This window comes from Ixodes scapularis, unplaced genomic scaffold, assembly GCF_016920785.2.
Source record: "Ixodes scapularis isolate PalLabHiFi unplaced genomic scaffold, ASM1692078v2 PGA_scaffold3__209_contigs__length_174095766, whole genome shotgun sequence".
NCBI classification, from domain to species: Eukaryota; Metazoa; Arthropoda; class Arachnida; order Ixodida; family Ixodidae; genus Ixodes; species Ixodes scapularis.
Genome location: NW_024609868.1, coordinates 3,023,083 through 3,036,196, shown reverse-complemented (window position 1 = coordinate 3,036,196; position 13,114 = coordinate 3,023,083).

Sequence of the window (13,114 nt, the reverse complement as noted above, 5' to 3'; positions counted from 1 at the left end):
CAAGTAACCACGTGGCCTCGTGCCTACCCTATGCCGCCAGTGTTAATCATACCCACGCGCTCCGGTTGGCAAAGTAGAAAACGCGTGCTGAGCTCCAGGCATTGTTAGATTTCGCGGCTATCTTCATCACCGCACGGGTTGGACACACGAGCCACTACCAGAGTGTCCGACGACGCATTGATTGTTACGAGTCAAAGTGCTCACGCTGTTCTCGTGTGCAATCCATGAGCCGCGCTTGACTGCCGCCAGGCAATGGTTTGATCCCCCAACTACGTCATCAAGCTTTGCGAAGGCAAGACTAAAACAAATAGTCTCCCAAACGCTTCTGTATCAGTGGCGGCCTGTGCGAGTATACTTGGGCCAGACTATAGGACCAGTACGCCTCCGCAAAGTCATGACCCTTCTAACCCGATACCGTTTCATGATAATTTTAAGGTGGTCAAAAAGGGCAACTTCGAGCAGATATGCATCCAGCAGGCACGAGCGCTGCGTCAAAATTCGGAAGGGCATTCGGACGTTTGAGCTGTGGCCTCTGGGTTCAATGATTTTGGCCGCGTGGCGCGCGGCCGAAATCCAACTCTGGGAACTTTCCCAGGGTTGGAAAAGTTCTACATATGATGGCGCTACGTTTCAAAGCACTCTTCATTGCGCCATTTCTTCGAACATTTTTCGTGCGAGTGCTCGTTCGTCTGACCAATTTCGGTAACTTTGCCGGGTCCGCACAAGCTTACTAGAGAGGAAGGTTTCTCCTGTGTCTGACTGCTGAGTTGGCTGGCCAAATCGCTCGTCGCACATCCCTCTCCGAACGCGTCGTTGAGCGAGTGACCAAGAATTATTCGACGTTGTTCGTGTTCATGTAAGAAGCACGCCGTCCCAATCTTCCAAAAGCCCCAGAAAATCCGCGACCCCAGTTCGGACAATGCCTTTTTTTCCCGATAACGTCCGAATTTTTGTTTCTTTCTCCCGTTTTCCGCTGGAATCCCCGCAGTCCTTTCGGACTGCTGCTTCGCACTCAATCAAAGACGGAAGGGAGGCGATCGAAAAAAGGAGAAGGGCGTCAGCGAATCTATCCGGCCGGCAGAGCCACGTAGAGCCCGCTTCGCTCCGAGCCCCGGATACAACGAGCTCATTTATTACGAAATCTCGCGCGTGTTTCGCGGTGATCCTTCTCGTTTTCGTTTTTTCTGCGGGAATTGAGTTTAGAGAGTTATCAGCTTCTTCGGGTTTGTTTAGTTGGAGATGTGACACCACGTTCGTAGATATGGTCGTCTTGGGATTTTTGGCATAAACATAACTAATGTACACATAACAGATTGCGTTGGATAAACAAGATGACGGCGACGACGTTGAGAGGATGACACACCGGGCGACGGCGGTGCCTCACTCTGAGCCCTGGGCCTCGGTTCCTCAGAGGAGGCAGCTTCTACTTTGACTGGGCTACCTCCTTGGAGCCTGATGCTTCGACCCCAGTGGACCCCAGTGAGCAACAGCGCCATCATGTTCCTGGGGCTCCTTCATGCACCGATCGAATGGCGTGCCAGGGGCCCTATGTTGCGCTTTTAATGCGAAAGAATTAACTGTTTCATGGAGTGAACTGACGTCACCAGTTTGGAGCGCGAAAACGGCTCCTAGTTTCCGCCATCCCCATAGGAGCGATTCGCCTTCGGTTGCATTGGTTGGCGCGCGTCAACGGTGCTCCCATTGGCCGCTGCGCCATGGCCTCCAAGATCCCGAAGCGCGCGCGAGCTAGTACGCAGCAGACGACAAAGGGAGCGGACGAGCAGACGGCAAAGGGAGCGGACGAGCGGCTTGCGTGCTTTCGCACTCACTGCTCATAAGAAATGCTTAGGTGTACCTCGAGCTTTTTTGGACTCCCACGGCCACTAGGGACAAGGAAGTGACGCCAACAACGCGGCAAACGCAGATTGGATGTTAACTGGTGAGAGTCGCTGATGACAAATATCCGCAGAAGAAAAGAAAGAAAAAAGGAGCTTTTTTTTCTTCTACGGAAATTCCTCATCAGTGACATTCACCAATCAACATCCATTCTGGGTTTGCTGCGTTGTTGACGTCACTTCCTCCTCTCCAGTCGCCGTGGGAGTGCAAAAAGCGCTACGTAGGGCCTCAGATCCCATAGCTCGCTGCTGACCTGCCCCCAACCCGCCTCCACGAAATTTGGACTTCTGCGAATCGTACTGCCCACCCTCCCCAATAACAACAACCCATGTCGTCGTCATCACATGCACATGCTGAGGGTACCACAAAACCCACGTGCACCAAGAAGCATGCAAACGAATTCCTACCATGCGCTTCGGCCGTTGTACATAAGATACTTCTTTCCTGTGGCAAGAGCTACGTAGGCCAAACGGGCAGATGCCTCAATGACCGACTCCGGGAGCATTATTACTCCTTGAAGGCTACAGTGGGCGGAAATTTTCCTCTCCATTGCAGGGAATGCGCGTGCAGACCATTATTCCGAGAGACCAATATCTTGGGGAAGAACAAAGACAAATTGACCCGCGAGGTATTGGAGGCCTTCTACATCCTTCGTGAGGACAGGAACTGCATTAACGTTGAATCCGTAACGCTAACAAACAAGCAGAGGGAATTCCTTGAACAAACAATGAAGGGCCCGCACAAGCCTGGATGAACTAGCCGCTGTCATTCACGGGGCTGTGGCAGATGCACGAGTCCGCGGCGGATTACTTGGGGTGTTTTCTTTTTTCTTTCTTTTATTGTCAGTAGACGTAGTTGTGAGTAGCGCTCTTTTCTGTCCTGTCCTTCTTTTCTCTACCTTGTGCGCTAAATACCTCAATATGTTAGACTACCAACTAGGCCAAATGTCAACTTTACTGCGGACACCACGGCAACCATCTGACTCTTACCATCCAATTGTTGTGCACCGTCGCATCTGCCATGATTGCACCCCTAGCTTCTAAAACACCACAGTGCTTGGCTCACACAAGGACAATCAAAGACGAGAAATAATGGAAGCATTTAAGATCGAGAAAGGCGCAGAAAATGTTTCAGAACCTTCACTGTCGTTATCGACAAAAGAGCTGGAATTCCTAGCGCCAGAGTTATCATAGAAAAAGCCTCCTTCAATTTTCTTCTTTTTATTGGGCTATGTCATGATGTTTTTTTTTAATATTATTATTATTATTATTGAGGTAGAAAAAAAGGAAGTAAAAAAATCAGCCTGGAGATACTCTCCTGACTGGCTACTCTGATGGGGATGGGGTAAGGGTATGGGAAATATAGAACAATAAAAAAAAAGAGTAAAAACAATAAAAAAGAATTAGACTTCCAGATTAAAAGTGCACATAAAATACACGTGAGATAGAGTTCAGTGCAACATGTTGGAGTCTCTTGTCGAGGTATGTTACTGTAAGGAAGCGTAGAAGGGCGTTCGTAGTTGTCGAAGCACGGGCTTCATTATCCCAGGGGCCAAGGAGAGGTTGAATCGTAAGGGCTCTTCCTGGCGGCTGCTTACTTTCTGCCGGTGCTCTCCCTACTGTGGAGGCACCGTGCGCGTCTCACGGCGGGAGGCTTCGCGTTCGCCTGGTAATGCGTCGTGGGATGCGCCTACACAGTGGCGTGGCCTTGGGGGGAAGCACTTTCTCGGTGCTGCGCGCGCCCCAGACGAATGTGACACTAAGTATACGCTCAGCGTCACATTTATCTCTTCGACAACAAAGGGTGAAATGAAGCCGCAGCTCCCAAATCTAGAAATCTACTTTAATAATGGAGTCAAACTTACTGACTCTCCGACTTTCAGTGGTTAGAATCGAGCGTTTTATTTACACCCAGATTCGTGATAAAACGACCCGTTTTATAAGCTCACCCGGTGTCTTTGTAAATATTGTCGACAACATTCGGGTCCCCCCTCGACACTTCACAAACGCTCCGAGATTCGCTGCCCGCGTGCGTACGTAAGTATAGAGGAGGCCAGGGAGTGCCTGAGGAGGCCGAACGCTCGCGTCGCGCCCGTAATTAAACGCGTCGGACGCATTAAAGTCTCCCGCAAAACTCGGGGGCGTGCCAAGACCCTTTTTTAATTAAGGCGCATCGCCGGGCCGACTCCGCCGCCACGCTGATAGCGCCAAGGGTTCCCCTAAGGAGCGCGCGCTCGTCGCGGACTCGCAGCTACGGTGTGGATAGCCTAGATGGAAGAGGGAAAGCAACTCAAATGATGGAGAGCTCTGGCCATTTCTTGTTGTCGGGTGACGAGAAGGAAAGCGGGCGGAAAGGCTGAGACGTTTGCGGACGATCGACACTTTCGTCACCTCCTCGCCACTCGTATCGAAAAACGTGGCAGCCCGATCGGGCAGTTCGAAACTCTTCGAAGTAAAGGCGGTGATAGCGATCGGGAAAGACTGCCCGCGGCTCTCTAATCTGTCTCCGCCTACGCCGCCGATCGCAGTGGCCGACTACCGCCAACTCCTTTCGCTACGACGAGGTCGCGACGCTCGTTCTTCCACGTGACCCACGGGAGCCGAGCGCCGGGCCGGATCCCAGCCGGAAACGTCACTTGTGTCAAATCTGAGCAGCGCGCTGGCCTCTCGCGTATCTATCAGGTGTTGAAGCAGTTGACCGTTCGGAATGCGCTGGTCGACTCCCTGAAAGGATGGGAACGGCAGGACGTCTTTTTCGAGTGCCCGGCAGAAACACCCAGTGAGCCGCCAGGGGACTGTCGAAAATGTCGCCAAAAAACTTGGACTTTCCGGGGCCGTCCCATTTGGCCCGTGTCTCACAATTTACTCGCTCCAGAGTGACGGGTTTGTGCCTCGGCCCTCGAAAATCTATTCCTGTCCAGCGTCCCCCTGTCTGCGTTATCGCGAGATATGACCGGTGAGAATAACTCGCACCTACTCGAACAATATTTGAGGCATTGTCTTTGAGACTTCCAGGAGCATTCTTTCCTGACTGCTTCTCCTCGATACGCCCACCGCCACTGCGCAAACTGTTTCTTGAGGTCTGAACATGTTATCAGCCCCGTCATTCGCCCATTTCCCACCGTAGAAAGCAGCGATCGGCTCTGCCGAGAGCTTTGAGGGACTGTCGGCGTTTACGATTTTTTAGAGTGTGGCGTATTTACTCGGGAGCATATTGCGTGAGGCGCGAGTTTCCGGCAAAATCTCTCCAACATCAGCTTACGAAAAGTCCGCCCTTCTTCTAATTTATTCTCTAGGCCAGTCGAGTAGGTCGGCTGCACGCAATTACCGCGTTTTCGAATCAGACCAGAGCCTTTCTCCGCAGTCTGAGTGGCCGAGCGAGCAGTCGCCCCGCGCGCGTGCGATTCCGAAACTGTTTCGGGCGGTAATTAGGCGAGCGGAGGCTCAGCCAAAGCGTCGCTAATTGAAAGTCCCGCGCGTGCAGAGGACCCGGATTCGCAAAGGTGCTTCGCCCGGCTGAGCCCCAAGGCAGTCGTCCGTCAGCCGTCGGCCAGCTGAGGGCGCGGCTGGGAAAAATGGAGCGCCCTGCGCCCACATTAGGGACCTCACTCGGCGGCGGACATTCGGCCAACCCTGCACCCGAAATAGATTAGCTTAGAATCCGACCCGTTGTAGGAAGGATTGTACACAGAAGCAGGCCTATTTATCTTTGAAGATGGAGACTCGGGCCTCTGCGTTACGGGACAGCCTGGTAGGTACAGCACAACTAACAACCCGAGCTCTTAAAATAATTTGGCGTGTATGTTTGCACAGCCGGAAGATAGTGCGCCTCAATGGGCGTCTGGTGTTTTAGCCATAGATGAGACATTTGGCCAGTGCAGTATAACCGTTAGCCTCGGGTCTTTAGTGCATCACGCAGTAGTGATTGACGACCATTTGCCGGATACTATGCTCATCCTGATCGAAACGGGCCGGGGTGGGGATTGAACCCAAGGTCCCTGGGGTCTGCAGCACGAACTTTTACTCCACGTGTTCCAAGCTAATGTGCACTAGTCCTCTCGGCCACCGATGTCCCTTCCTTGACTACCCAAATACGAGCAAAAGCTAGAGCGAAGGGGCGGCACCAGAGCTCGGTGAGTACGAACAACAGTGGGATACTACAGGACTCGGTGCTCTCTCCTACTGTTTTTAACCTCCCCGCTGTTGTGGGAGCTTCTGAAGATTGTCGGTCTAAGATTTACGGCATTAGCCGACGACTTAACGCTGTGGACCAACAGAGGACATCGCTCCAAGCCACCAAAGATTGTCCAAGCGGGATTGGACACAATCAAAAATAATCTCAGGAGACACTCGCCGGAAAATACAAAGTCCTTGATTTTCGGTAAGGGGGCGCCAACCCACATGGACCTCAAGACTGACGGAAAGACGATCGAGAAGACAGACAAACAGCCCAGCAGGGTGTAAGATAGACAGGTGGGGAAACGGCTCATAGAAGCCTACCGCAGCGCCGTGTCCGGATTGTGTACTCGTCTGCTTGTGGGTACCCCCGATTTGCGACAGATGGCGCTGCAGCGAGAGGAAAAAAATTGGAATCGGATTTGCGTGGACCTCTACGGGAGAGTGCGCAAAACAAACCGAGAGCATGACAGTCCTCCATTGAAAATCCATGAAAAACCATCTCCGTCAGTTTAGCCGGTCGCCACCGGTCGCCCACCCGGAGTGAGAGTTCGCGGTGCTCCAGATAGATGGCGCCACAGAAAGAGAGAAGACCGAGGGGTACACAATCCGGTCGCTTATTTGGCTCTCATTTCCCCACCTGTCTATCTTACACCCTGCAGCCCAGACTCGGCAGCAGCGTAAAGACCAGTAACAACGCGGGGAGTTGGATTCAGAAGATGGTCAGGATTTGGAAACAGGGAACTGCGCTCATACAAAGGTTTTTACAGAGGCTGAAGGGGGGGGGGGGGGGAGGGGGGGGGGGCAGAAGAGCTCGTAGCTCGTTCACTGACAAAAAAAATGTCTCTGCTCACCGCCAAAATCATGTATGGACTTCAATTTCAGTATCTCGCGACGCAGAACATGGAGAAACTTGGAAACCTGCTCAACGATGCGAGAACGTACATCGCGAAGCTACAGAAGAATGTCAAGCTCGAAGAACTTGACATTCTTCGGTGGCCCCGCGAAGAGCTGCACAGTGTGTCTCCTTTCCGACGTTTGAGGAGCTTCGAAAGTATCAGGAGGAAGTATACGAGCTCAAGCTGAAACATACGCCGACTAAAAGAGATTTTATGAAACTTTTGGGACGTAACACGGAGAAGATTGAGAACTTACCAGAACATTTTCCACCTTGGGAAAAAATAATCTATAGTTTCCCCAGTTTCGACACCCAGGAAGATAGGACCCACTCAACTAGAACGAAGAAAACATTGCTCCCAAGAACATGAAAAATCAGTTGAAATACCATCTTAAGATGAAGATATAGTGGTTTATTACACAGAACAACCGATCAGTGACGGCACAGTCACCCTGGCCTTCCACCTGCGGGGCAAAGGGGCTTGGGCTTTTTCGACAGCAGCCGACTCACCGGAAGAACCAGAGGCGTTAGCAGTGCTCGCAGCCATGGAACGTACCTGCACTAGCAAAGATCAAACGAAGAAACAAGTGCTCGTCTTTACTGATTCTCAAGAAGCCCTGAGGTGCGTGCAAGGAACATCGAGCCATAAGCCCCACCGTACGAAGAATTATGATGACTGCGATTCTTGCTCTCGAGAGACACAGTGCCCGGTTCCACTTATGCTGGTTCCCAAGCCACGCCGGGATCAAGAGCAACGAGCTGGTCGACAGAGTTGCCAGAGAGTATAGTCGAACCCTTCTCTCCAACAATGTCAATCGGCTGCCTCAAGACCACGGATAATGTTTTCCATAATAACTGGGGGGGGGGGGGGGGGGGGGGGGGTGGAGGGGTGGAATACAGCTCCGACACGCCCGTCGCAAAGGAGAAAGGAAGACTTAAGAAAGAAATGAAAGACAGACCTGTCGGAGGACCCCATCACATTCTGGTCGGATTCAAGAGATACCAAACGGCGCTCTTGAAGCGGGTAATAACGAGGAGTGCAAAAATACCCCACCGCCGCAGGAAATGGGATGATGCAAGAAAAAAGAAGGATCCTAACTTCGATCTATATCCTCCGGAATGCAAGCACTGCAAGAAAACGATGACACCCAACCTTAAACATCTTCTCTGGGAGTGCGAGCACTTCGCGACGGAACGAAGAGCAGCGACTGTAAACGAACCCAAAAACCCCGAGGAGTGGATTGACCCGGAGGGTGATGAAAATTCCAGAGTCAAACTTTTGAAGTCGGTAATTGTCCTACTTAGATAGCACCGGCCTCGGCCAATTCTCCTCATCCCCTGCTCCAAAAAGGGCCCTGCCATAGTTCAACCGCGCTTCACAATTGTTATGGATTGCATTGTTATGGCGATTGCATTTAGCATGATATTAAAACTTTCAAAAATAGTAGGGCTGGGCGTCAATTCAGATATTGTACTCGATTAATGAATGATTAATCAGTCCTGTTTATTTTCATTCCAAATATTTTTAAAAGTCAGAATTACATATATTTTTGTACGCCTTTGCTAAATATGTAATAAATGGCGCAATATACAATTACAGCGTCGGGTGAATGGATGTCAAACAGGACAGCTTTTCGCCCAGTTTTATTCCGGTACAGCAGGTGCTGTACCGTCAGTGGAGGTTTTCCTCCATTTCTGGTCTGCTTTTGCACGTTTCTTTTTATTTTCTAGTGGGAAATCTGCTTTCCGCTTACGTCCTTGGATAGACGGTTAGAGCGTGCTCATCACGCAGGTATGGACAGCCACTTATACGCTCTGCTGATTGTCGGATTGTTGGATGAATCGATGGATGTTAGTGGCAGCAATTCTGTAGCTATCACAGGGCTTTACCCCAAAATTACCTTTGAGGGATCGGTAGAAAAAAAACCCTAAAGACATGATCCCCGCCTCTTTCCCTTGGCGATAGAGTCGTCCTCCTGGTCAAATCCTGTCAGCGAAACCCCAGCACCGAACTCAAGGCCTTCGCTGTTGTTGTCGGTCCCCGGTCTCCCAAAAACCAGAAATTGGAAGAAGCAACAGCGAGGAGGAAAGCCGTGTTGTTCGCGTGGTTGATGTCCTAACTGAAAACGGACGTGCCCTCCGCAAGTTTCAAGTTCTTTCTTAGAGAATTTTTTTTTTTTTTCATTGTCGTGACGGCATTTGCCGTGTCCTGTTTTGAGAGTCCTTTGAGATGCGCGTGATACATTCACAGCGCTGGACTGGCTGCTGGGATGGCCCCTGCAGCGTCCGCTCTGGACCACTGTAAGGTGAAACGAGGCGTAAACGAGTCAGCGTTGCTCACACGTAGCGGAGCATCGCGAGGAAGCGCGCTGCTCGGGAGCCGGAATGGACCACGTCCCGACGCCGCAGTTAGCCGACCTTCTTTTAGGAGTCCCCCGAGAAATCTCGAAGCCCGGATGCGCCGGGCATCTACTCAGGCACAAGTGCCGCGACGGCCGGGGGGTCATTCGGACGCCAGGAAGCGGGCAATTTCGGGTCCGGTGCTTCGTGTTCGGACGCGAGTATGAGCACAACCGCGCAAAGCAAATGGACCAGCGAGGACCGGAAGAAAGAAAGAATCGTCGGGTTTACCACGGAACGTACCTCGTGATGCCTCTGTCTGCCCGAAACTGAGGCGCTCGCTGGTTTGAGATTGCGCGCGGGTCGCAGTAGAACTCGCCGCCCCATTGTCGGGCTCACGTTCGCGTTTAAGCCGTGGCCGCTCTGCTAATGCATAATAGAAAAGACAGCCTGCAGACGTTGTCTGAGGCCTTTTTTGTATGACGTCACATTGGTCTTACAACAACTGTCTGCAGACATGTTCTGAGCATGCATATGTATGAAGCAAACATGCTCAGAACATAATTGAGGCCTGTCTGCAGACTGGTCATCGTGCCTACAGGGAACACCGTGTCTTTTGCACGATGTGCGGACAGTGTCACTCAGGCTTTAGGTCGACTCTTGCCGCTTTCGTGGTTTGGTGGTCATCTCATCGGCAAGAGGCCCGCGAGGTCCTTGGTTTAGGAATATCCGGTTTTTCTCGAAGAAATACCAGAAGTACTATAAACAGGTTGATTTTAACACTCCCTCAGATGCCGCTCCGTGTGTACTGTTACGTGATGGGCGCAGAGCTCCGTTGACAGTTTTTGTTTATATTCAATCGTGCAAACGAGGAGGGACAGATGTATCTCCCACCAATGGTCGTGCGGCATCCAAAACTGGTTTTGTACGATAAGGGTGCATACTGGGTACTCTGCACGAATGGAAACAAAATGGAGGTGAGAGGTTTTCGCTCCGGATGCTACGTCAAGAGATGACGCTAGTGGACACGGCGATAAGCTAAAGACTTGGGACGCTTTGTGTCGCAAAGGGCATTGAGTATTCACCTTGTTCCTGGTTCTCTCACACTCAACACGACAGACCATTGGCACTGCCCGAAGAGTAGGGCTCCACATCCGTCCCACTTTTTCGCAGAAACTAGTGTCATCTGTCATTGGGGAGTCCCTCTAGTAGTTCTGTCTTCCACAGACGAGACTACAGACTGCAGCAGCAGTACTTCAGCTACTCAACCTAGTCAAGTAGCTGAAGTAATAAAATTTAAACAAATATTTTTTCTTGTTTTTTTTTTACAACGCTTGTTTATTTGAATATATGTGTTGGAGTTGTCTCGGTGCTACCATGAAAAGGCAGTGGCCTGCGTATTCTGAGTTGGCGGGTTTGTATCCCGACCGAAGTTCCCACAATTTGACGGAGACTTATGGCGCATTCACACTAGAAGCGGATCCGCGTTCGCAAAGCGGTTGCGAACGCGGTTGTATAAAGACCCAGTACAATTGCACGCGCATTTGATGACATCAAATGCGCGTGCAATTGTGCTGGATCTTCATACAACCGCGTTCGCCACCGCTTTGCAAACGCAGATCCGCCTCCAGTTTGAATGCGCCATTAGTGCGGTGAAGGTGCTGTGTAAGCAGGATTCCTGTGGCAAGTGAAAACATCGTCACTTGGTCGAATTTTTTCCGCCTCCCTCCGCAAAGGCGTGCCAGATGGCCTTCGTTCCCTTAGCACCGTAAACCCCTAAAATCACTTTATTTTCCTGGTACTGCGGGGGCATCGTGAACAAGCGGATGCGCAGACACTTCCGAGAATGCAGTATCGTAAAATCTCAAAGGTCGATCAAACTTTCGCCAAGTGAACCTTCACAACCCTCAATGTACGCTCGCTTCCTTCGCACGGTTACGGGTGTGTTCAATATGTATCCAGCGGCAATGAGCCAACAACGTGCTGCTTGCTGGAACCTTCCTGTTCCTCCCGGCGCCTTGCGGACGAAAGAGGAAAAAAGGAACCAAGAAAAAAAAAACGGTGCAAAGACGCATCATTTTTTTTTTCTCGAACAGACGGGCATGCAGATTCCGGGCGGTATTTTTTTCACACACCGAGGGGGTTCTGAAGCCGGTACTGCCGAGGAGGTGTTGGCACAGCCAGATCGGGTCGCCGCCAACCGAGACGACAAAAGAAAGCGCAGGAGCGCCAGCCGAAACCAGAAAAAAAAGAAAAGAATAAAAAAAAAAAATAAAACGTAGGGATAGGGATAAATATTCTATGTCCGCGTCCTCTCATGAATCATTTATCGGCTCGATCCTTCGTTTGTCCCCGCCGCTGGAGATAGCCCTGGCGCTGGGTTTTCTATCCCGTTGCACGCAGCGTCTGAACGTGCCCGAGCTTGGATCTGCGTTTTTTGTTTGGTTACCGAAGAGACCGCAAAACACTATTATGCCGAAGACTAGTGTCATTGATCGCGAATAAAAACGAGAACATTAATATGTTAGGGCACTGAAAAAAGATTGATATCATTTTGTAAATAAAGTCTGCGCAAAGTTTTACAAGTTTTTTTTTTTTTTTTAGACTTCTTATTTCACTTTTTGTCATAAAAGTTTCTTTCAAAGACCGAGATTCAATAATTCATTCATGTATATGCCCTAAAGAGATACTAAACCGAAATTCGGATTTTGCAAAGTAAAGCTGCAGAAGTGTTCAACCGGACGCTACGAAGTCCAAATCATCACTCGTACATCGATATCTCAAACGGATGGCCGTACTTTTGGAAAATAAGGGCGCGATCAAGCGAGTTCTTTGACGTAACTGTCCTTCGGAAGAATTTGAGAATGAGGAGAAGCGGCCTCGCTTCTCTCCTCCTCGCTTCGGTTCACCAGCTTGACGGGACGTAGCGAGGAGGAGAGAGAACGGGAATCGTGACGTGCCTTGTCTCGTGGGCCTCGTCGACCGGGTTCAATCGCGCACTTTTTTCCCGAAAAATACGGCGATCCGTTATATATGTTGCCGTGTGAGTGATATTTTTTTGGTTTGGCAGCTTCCCACCTATCCGCCCGGCCTTGTTTAGTGAGCTCGAAATTTCGGTTCAGTATCCCTTTAAACGTCATCGCTAAATGACGTTATGTAAAGGGTGGGGGTGAATACAGTATTACAATTCCAACGTGAAATAAACAACAGGCTTCTATATTTAGGTATAATGACAACCAACATTACTACCTCAAAAGAAAATATTTCCATGGTTCTCTTCTTAACTACTTCTCCAATAAATCCAGGACATTCACTCGACCGTAACGACACAATCCCCTGACCTGAAAACATGTTCCTGTGCGTGGAACAGTGTTGTGTTCGAGATATACGTTGCCTGGTAATCTCATTTGGGTCAGTGACGCTACGGTAGTTTTTATGATCGTTCGCCATTCCTTGACGGAAACCGAATTCACCGGGGCTCAACTCACGCGGTCCGTTTCATCCGAGTCTGACGCCGTGAAGAATTTCCCGTACTAATAACCGTATCACACGATTTAAAAAGACGGAGGAAAAAAGAAAAAAAAAACGGACAAGTTACAAAGATGAGAAGAAGATTAGTGGAAATTATCTAGGAAAAATTGAATGAAGTTCAACTTAGTAGCAAACTAAATAAAATTACTACTTGGCACCGACCCAAAGACCTATCTTCCAGTGGGTTCAGTGTTGGGGTAACGTCGAGAAGGTTTGACCAGAGGAAAATTGGCGAATCTCTGACCAAATAAGAAGACGAAAAAAAAAAGTTTTT